This window comes from Hypanus sabinus, chromosome 9 (genome assembly GCF_030144855.1).
Source record: "Hypanus sabinus isolate sHypSab1 chromosome 9, sHypSab1.hap1, whole genome shotgun sequence".
Classification (NCBI taxonomy): Eukaryota; Metazoa; Chordata; class Chondrichthyes; order Myliobatiformes; family Dasyatidae; genus Hypanus; species Hypanus sabinus.
Window position 1 is genome coordinate 114068990 of NC_082714.1, and position 6272 is coordinate 114075261.

The following is a 6272-nucleotide window of genomic DNA, read 5'->3' on the forward strand; positions in this document are numbered from 1 at the left end:
TTGAAGCCAGCATGGTAGGAGATGATGAAGCTGAATTGCTCGAAGAAGGGGGCCCAGCGATCCTAATGTGGGTTGAGTTTCCAGGTCTATTGAATGAAAATGAGGTTCTGATGGTCAGTCCAGAACAGGAAGGGCTTAGCTCCCCATCAGTCAAATCTCCATTCCACCAAGGCCCATTTAATGGTGAGAAGTTTCCTGTCTCCTTCTCCATAATGGTGCTGTGTAGAGTTGAACTTGCACAAGAAGAAGGCACAAAGGTGCGTCTTCTCATCTGGTCCTCACTTGGTGAAGCTGGCTCTAGTGCCCTCATCAGATGTGCCCACCTCTGTCACAAAAGGTGTGTCTCTTGAGCTTCTCGAAAGCGTGGTTTTGTGGTAGCAGACTAGCTTTTCCATGAGGTAGACAATTTGGTGAGGGAGGTGAGGAGAACGACAATTTGGTGTAGTTTTAGATGAAATGGCAATAGAAGTTGGAGAAGCCTAAGAACACTATAGCTGTTGGAGTGAGCACAGTTGGGGCCATTCAACAATGGTGCATACTTTCTCTGGGTCCATGGTTATGCCTTGGGCTGAAAGGATGTAACCGAGGAAGAAAAAGACTGGGGTGTGGAACTGGCATCTTTATAACTTGCAGTACAGTTGGTTTTTGAGGAGACACTGACATGGTCTTGAGGGTCCCTGGAGAAGATGAGGATGTCATCGAGGTAGATGAACCATACCTGTGCCGCAATCCCAAAGGATCTTTTTAATGAACGCTTGGAAAATGGCTAGATTGTTGGAAATTCTGAAAGGCATCAGCAATTATTTGTAACAGCCAGTGGGTGTTATGAGTGTCGTCTTTCACTCCCCCCCTGGCAGATGCAGATCAGGTTGTACACGCTACATAGGTCCAGTTTGGTGAAGGTCTGGGCACAGTGGAGTGTTTCAAATGCACTATCCGTTAAGGCAAGAGGGTATCAGTCCCTCATTGTGATTTTGTTGAGTCCGTGGTAGTTGATGCAGGGACAGAGACACCCATCTTCTCTTTTGACAAAGAAGAAACTTAAACCGGCTGGGGACAGGGATGGTCAAATGAAACTGATTTAGCACTTCGGTAATATAGTCATTCATGGCTTTGGTCTCAGGAGGGAAGAGGGAGAATAAATGTCCTCAGAGGGATGGTGCCCAGGAGGAGGTTGGTCATGTAGTCATGTGGCGGCAGGGTGCTGGCTTCCTTTCTACTCAAAGTGATGGCTAAGTCGTGCTATTCCTGTGGTGTTTGAGGTCAAGCGGTTCCTCTATCTCCACAGATTTAAGTGGTGAAGTCAAATGAGGTTGCAGGCGGGTGGGTCCCAAACTCAGCAGTGAAACAGAGTGTTGAGTGAGTTAATCAGGAGGAATTAGAGAGACTCACAGTGTTTAACAGTGCTCATGTGTACAGGTTGAATGCACACTCTGACCACCCCCAGAACCCAGGGGATCTCTGACGATGGCTGTGATGCAGATGAGAGATAGGTTCAGTAGGAGTGAAAGCTGCACACAGAGTCCCATCCAGAAAGGTGCCAGATGTGCTATAATCTAGCAGTGTGTGTAGAGCCTTTGGTTGTGGAGAACAGAGAGGATGTGTCAGGCTATGGTGCTGGAACAAGGGGCCAGATGGAGCTTACCAGAGAGAAGGGTTCTCATTTCTACCTGGTGGTGCCGTTTCCTGGAAACAGTGGGCATTTGATGCATGAGTGACTGGCTTCCCTACAGTAGGAGCACGAGTTGTTTCCCACCAACATTCCTGGGGGTGGGGGTGAGTTAAGGGTGCTCTACCTAACCACATTGGTTCTGAAAGCACTGTGGATGAGGGTCCTGCAGTCTGAAATAGTTCTGGGAATGGAATTGGTGTTCTGACTGATGATCTGGGAAGTCATTCCTTAAGACTCTTTTCAGCATGGAGGGCCAGAGTGATGAGGCTTTCAAGGTCGGTGGGCATCTCCCAGCTCATCTTGCAAGTGCTCTGAGAGGCCGCTCTGGTAATGGGCCAACAACACTTTCACATTCCAGCTGCACTCCACTGTGAAAGTCCTGAATTCTACGATGCAATCCGGCACTGAGCATGAGCCTTGCATAGATAAAGTATCCAGTCTGCTGACTCCTTCCTACTTCCTGGATGATCGAAAACCTGTCGCATCTCAGCGATTAAATTCCTCATATTTATTGCTGAAGGTGCGTTTTATTATCCCAGTAAAAGGCAGCCCATGTCAGAGCATCTTTACAGGAGGCAGAGTGGGAGGAATTTAGTTAAGATAACCGTGGGAATTGGTAGGTTTGTAAAAGATGTCAGTCAACAGTTTGTTCCTGAGATAGAGACAGAAAGATTGAGAAAGGAGAGGGAGGTGTCAGTAATGGACTTAAGGGCAAGGTGGAAGTTAGAGCAAAAGTCGATGAAATTGACAAGCAAAGCATGGGTGCATGAAGCAGCACCAATGCAGTCATCAATGAGACCCGTAGTAAATTAGGAAACTGCTTCATCAGGCACCTCCATCCATCCGCCAAAAGCAGAGCTTGCTGGTGGCCAAACATTTTAATTTTCATTCCCATTCCTGTTCTGACATGTTGGTCTATGGCAGGCATGGGCAAACTACGACCCGCGGGCCATATACGGCCCGTTAAGCTTTTTAATCCGGCCCGCAGAACTTGATGAAATTATATTAATAAACCTTGTTAACATTTTTTCCCCACAATTCTGGCATTTTCCCAATAGATGACGCACTCTATATACATTTGTGGCGACCCATTTCCTGGCAGATCCGAACTGGCTCACAATTAGCCAGCATTCCGGCTAAGCACAGATTTGCGAGCACAGAGCTTTGGAGCCTCTGCGCCACGGGGGGCAGGTTGAGGGAGGCTTAAAAGTGAGGCTGGGGATTTCGAATAAAGTTTTTTTCTTCAACTGCAGTTAGCGACTCCATGTTGTAATTTTAACGCTGCATGTAGCACACCGCTACACATTGACCTTTGTTGAGGTGCAGTGTATTACTCCACATTTGCGCTTTACTCTTTGTTTGGCTCGACCTATTTGTGTGAACAGGCGTTCAGCGTCATGAACATCAACAAAGCCAGCTACAGATCCAAGTTAACTGACCAACACCTCAGATCCATCCTGAGAATTGCCACAACTAAACTAAATCCAGACTTTGATGCGCTGGCTAAAAAGGGAGACCAACAACACTGTTCCCACTGAAATTAAAAATAAGTTTCTTCGTTGTGTTATGTAAAAAATGCATTTGAAAATATTTTTTCAATAAGCCTTACATGTTACATGTCATTTCTGTTAAGTGATGGACATGAGTAGTGCGCAGGTGCACGTACGTTCTCAAAATAAAAAATGCGCTCCAGATCAAATAACGTGCTCCGCATACTGGCGCGCTGTCACTGTTCTGTCTTAGTGCTGGTCGTTGTTGAGTTTTGGCACAGGGGACAATTGAATAAGAAGGAGCAGGACAAGTAGACCTGCATCTCCTACCGTTTTTGAAATAAAGACAGGCAGGAGGAGAGTGATGATGATAATATCTTGAAGGATAACAGAATTTTCAGTGCTTTAAAATAATAACTGTTACTATTTAAAAAAGCTGTATTTTATTCATTTAATTTTCAGTGTTTTAAAAGTCATTTCAATAAATAGCTAAATACCATGGGACTTCAAAGACAGATATTTTGTTGTAATGCATTTGTTCATTTTCAATTGAAATTAAAGCACATGTTTTCTACATATCCCATGATATTTTATATTCTCTTATGAGGTGTATTACCAAAACACTTCGTCCATCTGCTCCTGGTCCGGCACCCCCTGTCAAATTTTAGAACCCTTTGTGGCCCACAAGTCAAAAAGTTTGCCCACCCCTGGTCTACGGCCTACTCTTGTGCCAAGATGAGAAGTGAGTGATTGTTTTGCTGATTGCCATAGGTCAAAGAACATAAAGTTTGCTTAGAAGTTTGACTGCTCCAACCAAAGTAGCCGAACTTAGCTTTGCTAATATAATTCAGGAACTTAGAACTGAAACCATTGTTGATTGCAGAATGCTTTTGGTTTCATAATGGAACCAAAAGGAAGGAGATTTCACTTCAGTGTACGTGGCTAAAATCAAGAGATTGCCTGACAGGCTTAATTATGCACTGAGAGATTGTTTATTTTATTGAATCTCACAAGAAACCATTCAAAAAAAGCTCCTAACTGAAGCACAACTTATTTAAAAGAACAGTTGACTTCACTGTATCAATAGAAACAGCAGGCAGAGACACAATTGAGTTGCAGTCAGGAATGAAAGTGAATATAAACAAAATTGAAACCGACCTGGCCACCCAAAAGGAGGTGTTGATGAGGCTCTATGGGGCACTGGTGAGACCCCATTTGGAATACTGTGTGCAGTTTTGGGCTCCCTACCTTAGAAAGGATGAGCTGATGTTGGAGAGAGTTCAGAGAAGATTCACAAGGATGATTCCTGGAATGCAGGGACTAACAAATGAGGAGCATTTGTCAGCTCTTGGATTGTATTCATTAGAGTAAAGAATGAGAGGGGATCTCATAGAAACATTTTGAAGGTTGAAAGGGTTGGACAGAGTAGATGTGGAAAGGCTGTTTCCCTTGGTGGGTGAGTCCAGGACAAGAGGTCACAGTCTTAGAATTAGAGAGTACCCATTTAAAACAGAGATGAGGAGAAATCTTTTCAGCCAGAGGGTCATGGATTTATGGATTTCGTCGCCACATGCAGCTGTGGAGGCCTAGTCATTGAGGGTTTTTAAGGAGGAGATTGACAGGTATCTAGTTAGTCAGGGTATCAAGGGATATGGGGAAAAAGCCGGAAATTGGAACTAGATGGGAGAATAGTTTAGCTCATGGTGGAGTGGCAGAGCAGACTCGATGGGCCGAATGGCCTACTTCTGCTCCTTTGGCTTGTGATCTTGTGACCAATGCAGGCTTAAAGGCAGAATTTTTTGAAAATGTAACAAAGTAGGACACATACAAATAGTACATCAATTCATCAAAAATAATTGGATTATACAGGGAAGAGAAAAAGATTTTTTTAAAGTCTACTTGCAGTTTCAAAAAGAGCACTAATCTGCATGCTGGTGATGAAAACTCTGATAATGATGAGAGTGACCCAGGTCTGGATAGCCTTGAGTGAAACAATGTGAAAACTAACAGGAGACAAACAATATGGCTTTCACCAAAAGTGAATGGCAAATTAATTAAAATGCATTTGGACACTGGCTTGGCTATGTCAGTCATTCCACAAAATGAGTTTGCATGTTATTTCAAAGATACTGAACCGAAGCCTGCAGATACCTAATAAAGAACTTATACTGGAGATCAGGTGATGTCTTGTGGGAATGACATTTGTAACCAATAACCAAGAAGCCATATTGAGTTTGTATGTGATATGCATGCACATTGGGCCAGCATTGTGGGGCTATGATTGGCTGAGACTACTGCAGCTTGAATGGTGATCCATCTGGTGTTTTTATGCTACATATCCTGCAACAATGCCAACTGAAAGCAAATGAAGAAAGGAAATGGATGATGCCGTAGCAGTGTTCAAGGAGGGCACTGGAAAACTCAAACACATCAAGAGTAAAATAATGCCACACCCAACTTTTATAAAGCCTTATCCGTTCTTTATACCATCAGTGACAAAGTAGCCAGAGAACTAAATCCCAAGTGGAGGCCATGGGCAACACCCATGCCCCCGTAGCCAAGAAGGGTGGTTCTGTCAGGATCTGTGGTTATTTTAAGGTCACCTTCAACCCAGTACTGAAAGTAGATCAATACCCTCTGCCCAGGGTAGAGGATATCTTAGCAAACCTTTCTGGAGGCAAACACTTCAGCACAGTGGATTTCGCAAAGACCTACCTACAGATGGAGATGGAAGTAGAGCCCAATGTATTTCTCACCTTAAACACTCACAAGAGGCTGTATCGCTATGATAGGCTTGTTTTGGAGTAGCATCTGCACCTGCACTCTGTCAGAAATCTATGAACCAGGAACCGCAAGTTTGCCCAGACACTCAGTGTTACCTGAATAACACCATTGTTACCAATATGGATGACAAGGGATATGCCTAAAACCTCAAGACTGTATTTAAAAGATTGGAAGATTACGGGCTCGGAGCACAATTCAGCAAGTGTGAATCCTCCACAGTGACTAAATCTTTCAGCCTGAATGGGATAATTTAAAACGTACTATGTTGTGGATGTCTAAATTATTGTGGCATTTTTATATTTTAGCCATACATATATTATACTATC